Genomic DNA, 11911 nt, shown 5'->3' on the forward strand with positions numbered 1-11911 from the left:
CGTCGAACTTCAAGTGACTCCGATGCCAAAGGCCACAACCGTTATCCGGACACTCATATGAGAACACCTGGGCAAGTTTCAATAACGAAACCAGATCCCTCTACCCTTTGTTCAGCACTGCAATGCATACGCTAGTTACTCCCAAACGAGTTACAAAAAAAAAAATTACCGCTACAGCACTCCGGAGATATTGTTAACCAGAGAAGCTGAAATACGCGGCCTCATTGTTTATCAGTGGGTTAATCCGTAGGGTTCATTAAGCGACGAGTCAGTAGGCTGCCGGATAATCGGTACGCAGTTGCTGCTCGCGCTCGGCCGCACAAGTGTGTTGTTGTGCCCAGGACTGCGTCATCGGCACGGCGTAGACAGGCTCGTTCCCGATTTTTGTCGCTGACTTGCTGAGCGAAAGCTGCTTGCTCTTTAGGAACACGCATGACGCGTGGCCCACCCATTTCGGCGCTGGCGAGAAGCTAATGCGCGCGCGCTTGGCTGCGACAGAGGCCAGCGACGTCACAACTGATGCAGGTAATCCTGCGCCTCGCTTCCTCAGTTTTTTTCACGCATACGCATGGTGTTGTACCGGAGGAGTTTTCAGCGTATAAGCGACCGATAGACGGACAGACGGATGAATCGGCTAGCTGTAAAAAGATTACTCCCGAGTCCTTCCTAATGTTTGTTCAGAATGTCACTCAAGTTGTAAATTCTAGTATGCAGAAGTCTTACTTGTCCTTTCCGATAGCGACGTTCAAAAGGCAGATACAGCATACCGTACACTTTTTTTCTGCGAAATAGAATTTGCTGTGGATATTCGGCGCTCGGCGAGTTGCTGTGCCGCTTTTCGCCGGATGCGTCTGATGCGCTGCTCTGCCTTCTTGGGGGAAGCAAAATGTTAGCAAAGAGCGTAACGTCGCGCAGCCAGCCTTGGCAAGCGATCGCTCCGAGAAGCCAGCTTTTAGCACAGTGGTGGCCCAACACGTGACCTCTTTCGTCAAGATCACGAAGCAAGAATCGAAATTTGCTGAGACGATTGTTTGAACCTCCTCCAGGCGCTTTTCTTCTTCTAGCTGGGCAGTGCGCTGGGTATTCATGGCTTCTTTCGCTGCCTGTCGTTCCTCTTTCTAGCCTGTTTTCTTCTTCTAGCTGGGCAGCGTTCGTATGAGCCAGTGCACAGTACAGCGTGTAGCGGTGTGGTGTGGCGGGGTTTGCCGTTGTGGACATGCCATACACCCATTTTAAGATTGTGGCTAGTGTCACCTCCAACCAATCTGCTTAATCCGTTGCTATTTCACGCTTACATGTACTCTCGTTTGCGGGAGAGCCCGCAATATCTCATTTCTTGCAGAGGGCATTGAAGTATCCATTGTTCACGTTTGCCCAGTGTCACTTTTCTCTGTATTGCCGATCCCTTTCTGTGGCCGTCATAATGACACCTAACACAGAATGACAAGAATGCCACGGGTTGTGCATCAGTTTATTCTGCGGGACATTGATATGGGTGTGTTAACCGTGTGTGTCCGATTCGTAGGAGGCATTGAAAAACCTTGTGAAATCCTTCTTTCCCTACAACTTTGGCAATTTCCACTTCGTGTTTTAACAATTGTAGCGTGTTACGTGTTCAAAAAGTCTCACTGCTTGACATTTTTTCGCAATTTCATATAAGAGTGCGCTGCTGTAGTAATATGCGCCAGAATAATGTTGGTAAATGACACTTTCCGAAGAATCTGCAAGAACATATGCCCTATATTTATTTAATCTCATGGAAGCTTGTAAACCAACGGATACATCCTAAGCATTTGCCTCTTCGTTTGGTATTTTCTCCGGAAATCTCGTTTTAGTTTGTTTTCAGGCCCCTACATTCCTTGGTGGCATTAGTAAATCTGTGAATGTCATCACTTGTTAAATTCGACTTTTATCGCATCGAGGCCTTTGGGAAAGGCGTAGGATTGCTGATGAAAAAACAGCGGTTTTTGTGGGCGAACTCAATTTGGTTGCAGAATTTTATTGTTTAACAGTGCCAACATGCTCCAGTCCTTTCAAACCATCTGTCCAGCAGCGCACATCGGCAGTACACTCCGATGACATTTCGTAGAAATAACTTATTTGTTATTCTTTTGGCGTCGCATTTACTGGATGCGTTTCAAGATGGAAGTGCCATTTTTGCCTCTCTAAAGGGCTAAAGGGCTATCGCGAGAAATACACACACCCGCACGCGCATCCACTTCTGTCTGTACACACACACACACACACACACACACACACACACACACACACACACACACACACACACACACACACACACACACACACACACACACACACACACACACACACACACACACACACACGCACACACACACACACACACACACACACACACACACACACACACACACACACACACACGCACACACACGCACGCACGCACGCGCACGCAGGCACGCACGCACACACACACACACACACACACGCACACACACACGCACGCACGCGCACGCACGCACGCACGCACACACACACACACACACACACACACACACACACACACGCACGCACGCACGCACGCACGCACGCACGCACGCACGCAAACACGCACACGCACACACGCACACGCACACGCACACACACACACACGCACACACACGCACGCACGCGCACGCAGGCACGCACGCACGCACACACACACACACACACACGCACACACACACACACGCACGCGCACGCACGCACGCACGCACACACACACACACACGCACGCACACACACACACACACACGCACACACACACACACACACACACACACACACACACACACACACACACACACACACACACACACACACACACACACACTCCTCCTTTTTGCGAGCCAGCTTGAGCCGCGGTCGTCAGTTCCCCTTGCGCCCGGTCCCGAAATACGCACTTGTTTTCGGAGCACCACGCCGCCCTCCCTCTCTCCGATTCCCCCACGGCGTTTCGCGCGACGAAAGACGGCGCTGTAGATCTCCGCTTTCTTCCTTCGCGTACACGAAAAAACCGCGGTCGTCCGCTTCCTTCGCCTGCTTTCTCTCACACATGCAGCAGACGAGGTGGGCGGAAGGTGTTATCGTTCTTGGACGGTTAGAGAAAATCACGGCGACGTCGACAGCGACGGCGAGAATGCACCTGGAGTGTCCATCTAATTGCTATCGCAATAAAAAAGTGCCGTAGTCAGTAGTTTAAGCGAAGCTTTTAGTGGTGTTTTTCAAGAAAGGTGTGCCTGATTCGCGACCATTTCCAAATAGAGACCGCACGAGCCAGTTGCACAAAGTTTCATTGAGAATCACCTGGCTAGACGTAAAGTGGTTGATCTCGATCATGTACATGTCCTGCATGATGACGATGGCATAATGATGATGGAACGAGCCGAACATCACGAGGACAACTGTATAACGACGATGCAATGAAGAAGATAGCATGGCGACCATGCGAAGACGCGACGACGCCGGCATGACAACCATGAGATGATGGCACTTGAGTGACGACGGTGGTCTGACGACGGCGCTATTACTACGACGGCATGACGATTCCCTGATGCCGATGCTGAAATGATGCCGATAGTATTATGACGACAGCATGACTACAGTGGTTAGATTAAAAGAATTGCGGAGCTGAAACGATCACAATGGCATGACGACAATATAATGACGATGCTAAAATTATTACATTGGTAAGAAGAGGGCATAATGAGAATAGTTTGCTGATGCTTAAATGGCAACTGGTGTATGGCAGTGGCGTGCCGACAACAGCATGACGACAATTGGCGTGACGAAGCTCGAATGACGACGGCGTCCTGCGACAATGAGACTACAAGCCTGGAATCACTGCTACGAAATGACGACGACTCTGTGCCGTCGCCTAAATGAATACAACGGCATGACGACGACGGCGCGCCGACAGCGGCATGATGGCAAAGGAATATAATGGTAGAATGAAAACGGGCACGGACAATTACGGAACAATGACTAGGGTGCGGCAACAATGGCATGGCCCTGCTGTAATCATTACAAGGAACTGACGATGCCGGAACAAGTGCGAAGACAGGGCTGTGACCCCCTAGCGTCTGTGAAGACAGCGGCATCGAATGACGGCAGGATGATGAAGACAGTATGATGACGACCGCTGAAAGACGGTGGCGTGTTGACAATTTGACAATGCGCGTAAAGTGACATACTAAAGAAGGCAATCAAATTGTTCTTCATTAACATGCATTGCGTGCGATGGTTATAAAATCCGTAATGACAGGAAAGAGAAATTCGTTAGTCGTAGAACGGATTTAGAAGTTAATCACTTTATTCAGCGCACTTTCTAATAATGATGTTGACTAACGCAGCCAGTCACATCAATCGACGTTTGTGACCATGCCAGCCTTGTCATCACGGGATGGGCTCAGTTCACATGTATATTCAAACGCGTAACATTACGCTTGTTTATTTAGTCAGCAAATCCTCATTAAAATCAATGGTATCCAGAAAACCAGTCATATCCTTTTGCGCAGAAGTCTAACAATTTCCCTATGCAAGCCCTACTTCGCCTTTGCAGCAACACAGCGGCTTTTAACAGGGAATCTGCCTATGGCTAAGCTATGGAAAAAATGTCTCCGAGATGGTGACAAAAAATTTGGAGGACGGACAAGCTATAGTCTTTAAAGTGAAACGCAATAGCATTCAAACATCCCTGAGTGCTTCTCACGCTTCCCGGCAACTGCAGCTTACGTAATCGTAATGTTTAGCGAGAAACGCTGGCTGCGAACGCTATGCATGAAGGCGAGCTTTATGGTAGAAACGCAGTCTCTTGCATGGGCCGTGATGCAGCGGAGGCGAGCGCCATGTGGCGGTATTGCCAGGAACCGGGCGCGCCGCTTGGAGGCACCGAACTTTGCGCATGCCGGCGCGTACATATCTCGGACGCCGTGGCCGGTATATGAATAGTAGAAGCGCTGAAAAAGCAGTTTGTGTTTGAGGTTCCGCCTAACAGATTTATGATTTTTTCATATATTCAAATTGCAATCCGATGTTATTATGTCTGTAGATTGTGTGTAAGTCGCACTTTGTTATTTTTCTGCTCCATTTTACTTTGAGAAATTCAATTAGTTCAGTAATTTCCTTGCTCTCGTGGAGGCCCTGCGTGGTTCGGTTTGCGTAGTTCATAATGATTTTTCAGGAATCGCAGTCGACTCTGGACACGGGGCGCCGATGCCCTATTTTCTGCGGCACGGGGTCCCTTGAAGCTGTCGCGTTAAAAGAAGTCACGGCGGTCGCTCTAAATGTTATCATCTTATCGACCATGTTATGACGCGTGACCTTCCTGGCCATATAAAAACGCGGGATGCGGGCGCTCCCTCGCTGCCTTTGGCCAGTCGAAAAGTACAATAAAACGCAACAGTGTACCCACCAATCGTCGACACTAACGCTTAACAAGCGCGCCCCGAAGGCAAGTGGATTTTATCCTTCCTGTTAGAACGGTTTGTAACACGGACGTCAATGTGCCGACCACGCGTCACTGGTTGTGTATAGGTTTAACCTTTGGCAAGAGCGTGTCCAGGACAGCAGTATAACCGATCCTGGTGTACGACAGCGACCGTAAAGATATGGTCACTGTGGTAACACATGACACAAAATAAAGACGAAAAGAACCTCTGGCAATAACATATAAATCATTATAGTTTTCAGCAGGTATCCCAATACACCTTCACAGATTGGAAGGGCACTAAATTTTTACAGCGCAGCTGTATATGGCTAGCTAATTCGTCCATCGGTCCGTCTGTAGCCCATACGGCGAACACTCCCACGGCGCCAGTCCATGAAAATGCACGAAAGAAAGTGAGAGAGGCACGTGATTGGCTGCGCCAGTAGTTACGTCATTGCTTTACGTCGCATTCGAAAGTGCGCGCAGCAATTTCTCTCTGACTTCCGAATGGGTAGGCCACGCATCATACGTACTCCTGAAGAGCAGGCAGCTTTTGTTCAGCATAGTCGTGAGCAGATTCGGGAACGAGCTCGTGTACGCCGTGCTGACGCTGCAGCCCGAGCACAAAAACAGGCTCGTGCAGCCGAGCGCATGCAGCAACTGTGTACCGAGAATCCGGCAGCCTACCAAGGCGTCGTTTAATGAACTGTCGAAATTAAACTAGTTAAAACACTGGGGCTGAACGTTCAGCTTCGCTGGTTAACCATCTATACGGTGCGCTTGGATTCATCGCAGTGTGTTCTATCCTATTTTCACTTTTATGCTTTATTTAGTTGCACAACTGCCGCATGAACTGTTGATAACGTGCTGAACAGAGCCCTGTTGACTGACACTATAAACCCTGTTTTGGAAAAATGTAGCGCTAAGCCGCGGTTAAAAAAAAATGTATGGAGAGAAACTACGAGAAAGCGGTTTGAAAGGATAGTCAGAGGTGTACCAGCATGGAGAACTATAGCGAACAAACGGAAACACCGTGAAAGATACGCGTACGTCTCCGAGAATGCAGCAGACGACATATGGCGAGTCCTGGCCTTGACGTCACACGAAAGGCACTCGCAACTGTTGTTTGATGATTTCAGGGTAAATTCTCTATTGCAAATATATTGCATGATATCGCATCTAAAAGACACCCGAAAAGCTGTAAACGCGGCAGAAGAATCGCCTTCATTGGTGCCAGGTGAGATTCGCTAATAAGGAGCCATACGGCAAAACTCCCTTAAGGCTCCTTAACTGCAATGGTTAGCGTACGAATACTGCGACTGCATACGCATGAGGGCTGGCGTCAGTGAACAAATGTAATGTCGCGCCTACATGATCTTGCGATGCCGCTAAAGTAAACTTATAATGCGAACGACAGACCGGAGAGGCAGTTCAGATACCCAGTTCTTCCATGAGTGCTCAATGTCAGGTGGAAGGTCCCAATCGATGCTGTGCTGCCATATCCGTTAGAACAGGATTAGAGCTCTCACGCGAAATTTAGCGACATAACCAAATGGGCCGAATAGCCTGGCGAAGGGTTGTGAAACGGTTCGCTTCCTCGATGGTTCAGTGGAAATGTATAGAGTACGGCTTGCGTGGTCAGGAGGATGTTATGTGATGGGCGGTCCCAAAGTAGACCAAGCGCCTTGAACTTAGAGCTCTGCTCAGTAACATTCCCAAGTGAGACGCCGTCGTTCAAGAAGTGGGTGTAGGGCAGGTGGGAGTTCGAGCACCATTCTCTATGTTGCATTCCTGCATCTGTAATAATGGCAGTGGCATCCTGTTAAATCTTCAGTGCCTCCTCTTCAGAAGATGCGCCTATGACTACGTCATCATAGCGTGCTGCCGTTGCCTATTATTCGCAGCGCTCGAGAGTAACGACGCTGTCATCATACTTATCTCTAAAACGACTAAACCTTACGAGAAGCAACAAGTAAAGAACAACGCGACAGCGCAGTCTTGCACAAGAATTTGGCAACATAATCCGTCCGTGTATCCCCGTATCCGCGTTTGACGAATACCGGCGCTTTCTTTACGTGTGCCCAATCTGCAGTCACCTCGTCTGGCTTTTCGTTTGTAGCTGCTGTCTAAGGCTTTGCCTTCTACTTGGTCTCATGACACAAATATTGACTGGATTTTCATTGCTGTTACTAGGAATTCAGTGACCATTATTTTCAATTTCCGAGAAACCTGAAATTCTTGCTGTAATGAGGAGTGCCCATTCTTTCCCTCAGATTTGCTTGAAGCGAATTTGGTTTTATTTTCATGCAAAATATTTCTTTCTTGCCCGTGCCTTTCTGCGGAAGAACATGGCCAGGAAGATTCTGTCATTTAGCGACTCATGAAGCATTTGATTTCTTACAAGTTGACACATTCTCATGTGACTGCTTGATTATATTGTCACGTGGTGGTTACGTTGAAGAACACAGTAGCAATACTGTGAAGGACAAAACTAACTTTTATTGTGCGAACCTGTGCCTACAAAAACAGGCTACACTTATAGCACAACGATAGCGGCGAGCACGGTCGGCGATCGTCGAAAATCTGATCAGCGGCTCCAGCGCGTCGGCTTTTATACAGTAGTCCGCGTGCCTTCCACAAAGTTCTACACCATTCGCGTCAATTTTAGACTTGCTAGTTTGGCGCGGTTTCGCAGAGTAGGAATGCAGGCTTGTTTTAGCAGTTGGGTAGGTGAATCGCTATTCTTGTATTTGTTAAAGATGAATCTAATTGACTTTCGCTGCACTCCTTCTAGTTTGTTAATAAGCTATTTCGTATAAGGAAACCAAATTGTGTTACCATATTCGATAATCATTAATAAAAATAAGGAATAAAGTGGGAGCAAGGACGCACCCTTGAGGCACCCCCGATGTAACGTTATAGTGGAAGTTCACCAGGGACGTCTTATGAAGATAGTGCGTGCCAAAAAAGATAATGTAGGCTCGTTCTCTAGTGTTCTACAACCAAAGCCATACCGGCCGCCCCTAGTTTATGGGCATGGGCTTTCCCACGCTTCTGAATCTCGCCGGCAAGCTGTCTGGCCCATGCCACGGATCTTGCACTGCATTTTTTTAGAAAAAAAATTATTGCTGTAACGAGTAGTTGTCCTTTCCTGCTCTATTGAGTAGGCGAGGCGCCCTTGCACAGCCACCACTCGAGACCTAAGAGTGCGCATCTTTGAACGTGCATGTGCACCTGGTTGATTGTGGCATATTCACGGCCACTGTCACCAGGTCGCTTTATTGAAGGCTCCATATTAACCACCCTTCCGGTCTAGTTATTTTACAGTTGCTTATATTTTAAAGCTTGAAGCCCGGATGCCAGGTAAATGATGCTTAGAAAACGGTACCGCGAAAATTTTAGGAGCACGAAAGCTAGCAAAACATGTTTTGTCGGAGCTTCACTAGTTACATGGATTGCTATGTAAGGTCGTGCGGCGCAACGCATTGTACACGGACACACATCTGGTTGCTTTTACCTTAAGAGAGCAGACGGCTAGACACAATATATGCATCGAAAATATTCAGACTTGACTTGCGTCTCATTTCGATCGCGGTGAGCGCCTTCAGACCAGTCACCGTTCGATATTGCAGCTATGCCTTAGCTCAAAGCTTAGTAACGACGCGCTAAGAAGTTCCCTAATTGCAAGAACTTGTTCAGACATCTTAAGGAAATGCAAAAACTTGGCATTCATCTTTCACAGCATGTTCGTTGTGCGGCCTCCAGCGCAATCCCCCATGCCGGCGTGACGCCAGATGATAGAGGGCGCATTGATTGCGAAATGGTGGCGCCTTGAATAAAACGGTCGATATATGCGCACTAATATTAGTTTAGATACCGAGCAACCCAGCAGTAGTAGCTCTACCAAACCCCGGCAAGAACACAGTGAAAGCTGTATTTTAAAAGTTCGCTGACAATTACAATACTCCCTAATGCGAAATTTGAGTGCTGCTCTATACGTGTTTAATTTCACGATATATTGACTGACGTGACCAATCCCTCTCGTGCGGCACGTTGCAAACGGAGAGAATTGTGGTGCCACTGCCTCACGATTCGGGAGATGGCGATGGCCACCGCAGGGATGACGCGTAGGCGCGGTTCCTAGCAGGCGCCGCAGAAAGACCTTCGCTTATGCAGCGTTTTGTCTCCATATATGGCATCAGTGGACGCGGTCCCCGCATGCCATCGGCAAGCCGACGACGGCGCGCTGCTCTGGCGATCTCGTAGCGGTCGTCACCGCAGAGCCCGTCTTGCGCGGCACTACGCTCTTCTTCTCACTCTTTCGCCATACCCTCCTCTTCCGTTTCCCACCTCATGATTCCGCTGCACCCTCATCCTCCACTTTCCTCCTCGCGCTCAACTTGCTATTGCCGTGCTTCAAAACCTGCGTATGCGCTCCGCGTTCGCTCATTCATACTTCACTGTGCTCGTTCACTCGGTTACGCCGAGGGACGCCGAAAACTCCTAGGGATGCCGGAGCTCAGCGCAGGAATGGGCGCCTTAAGGCCGCTCCACATTCAGAGTTTTTACCGTCGTTTTCTGGCTTTGTGCCTCTCGGCGTCATCGCATGAACGCCGTCAGAGGGAGTGTCCAGCCGCACGAGCAGCACGCGGACCAGCACAGATTGGTTTGTGCTCATTGAGCCGCTTCCGATGGAGGTGGCGATATATGGTGTCTCTAGAGCGCCACCCCAGGCGTCCACGCCGAGTGACGCCGGGTTACGAAACGCCGGGAAAACGCTGAATGTGAGACGGCCTTAAAAGCTGCGATGTAAAACACCTTGCAAGATTTCATGATCATGGTGGATCGCACTGTGCTACAGAGCAGGAGAATGAGTTGAGTGCTTGACGTCGAGACAAAGCATTTTACAGTGAAACTGTCTATGGCTAGGCTTCCGTGAAACATTCATGTGTGTGATCAAGACTGTCATCTGTAATGGGTCATAAGCCTCTAAGCAAGCAAAGAAGGAATAGCTCATAGTACTGTAAGGGAAATGCTACAAGCATTAAGCAAAGTGCAGCCAACAGCACTTAGGTTCCTTCTAATTATGCATACAACATAGAGAACTGCATGTCAAAAAGTGGGATCATCAGTGGCTCAAACCTGCGGAAGCAATGGCTTATACCCCCTTAAGTAAGCAAAAAACACAATGGCTCATAACCAAGTGAGAATCAAGTCGTCTGTGAACGGCACATGGACTCACGAGCAGGAGGCGTTTCCATATACGCAAAGGACACAATGTATGCGCATGTGACCTTTTGACTCGCAAGAAGACAATGCCAGCGACTGTGGGGATGAATGTATTTGCCGTACAAAAGAAAGACGGAATTCTGATACCTACTTCGCATTACGCCCCAGGGATGTCATGGAATATCAAGTTCATTACCATGCACTTTGAATGGATTAGCCCTGATAACATTATCCCTGTGGTCATCGTTAGACACTTCAATGTGGACACTTCAAAGCCAGACAAGAAATGGTTCACTCAGTTTGTGCTAGCAAAGTTTTAAGTGCCACACCAATCCAAGTCGCTCAACTACTCAACAGCGGACTTGTATAGATTTCACTTTGACCAATATTCTGTCCAATGTTATAACCGAACCAATGAGTATATATCAGAGCAATCACAAAGCTATCATCACTGTAATTACAAAATGATGAGAATAAGTACATTTACCCTTGTCTAAGCCTGTGGGATGTGCTACAGCTTCGCTGTTCAGCCACCTTCACAGAGTGGAATGACCCTTCAATTTTTCTTTAGGAGCGTGGAATGTGCAAAGGCTGGTGTACTGTGCTTCCGAGGCACGTAAAATAACACCAGGTGTGAAATTGAAAGCAGTTCCTGTGATGCCCCTGATACGTATATATCTATATATATGTATATACATATATATATATATATATATATATATATATATATATATATATATATAATTTACAAGCCGGGATCGCCACGTACTCTTTCTTTAAATTTCGATGCAGCTACCTAAAAATAGCCACAATTTCTGACAAAAGAGGTGTTCACCTTTTTTATGTCCGTTTGGGGCCCTTGAGCCTGATAGGCAGGTGAACACTGATATGCCACCAACACAGCAATCAAAAGAATTCTTTCGATTTTGGGTCCTGCCATGACTTTCCTCCTGTAAGTGTCTTCAGATTTAGCTGAATCAAAAAACGAACCTGCACACACTGTTTATTGAAGTCTCAAAGAGCTTTTCATTAACTTATATAGGTCTCACCCTGTGAAGCCTACACTGTAGCGGCTGTTCAAGTTTGTTCCCTGAGTTTCATGACGTCTAATCGTAACATTTACAACGTCACCTCCTTAATTCCACTCTCTTACAATCAGAACTGACTCATGCTAAAAAATTAATTCTGTATATGACTTTTTGTAGATAGAGTATAATAGTTTCTCCCAACGTCACG

The 11911-nt window shown here is 47.7% G+C and overlaps 1 long non-coding RNA gene across 2 annotated transcripts in view; it reads right to left on the minus strand.

Annotated features, from left to right (window-relative positions):
- The window catches only part of LOC126526864 (uncharacterized), a 56065-nt gene extending 44402 nt beyond the window's left edge, over positions 1-11663 (minus strand). For both annotated transcript variants that reach the window (XR_011895432.1, XR_011895434.1), the window contains exon 1: positions 11511-11663. This is a non-coding gene — a long non-coding RNA (uncharacterized lncRNA). The remainder of the gene's footprint in view (positions 1-11510) is intronic.
- Positions 11664-11911: the final 248 nt, after the last annotated feature.

The sequence above is a fragment of the Dermacentor andersoni genome, chromosome 7 (assembly GCF_023375885.2).
Source record: "Dermacentor andersoni chromosome 7, qqDerAnde1_hic_scaffold, whole genome shotgun sequence".
Classification (NCBI taxonomy): domain Eukaryota; kingdom Metazoa; phylum Arthropoda; class Arachnida; order Ixodida; family Ixodidae; genus Dermacentor; species Dermacentor andersoni.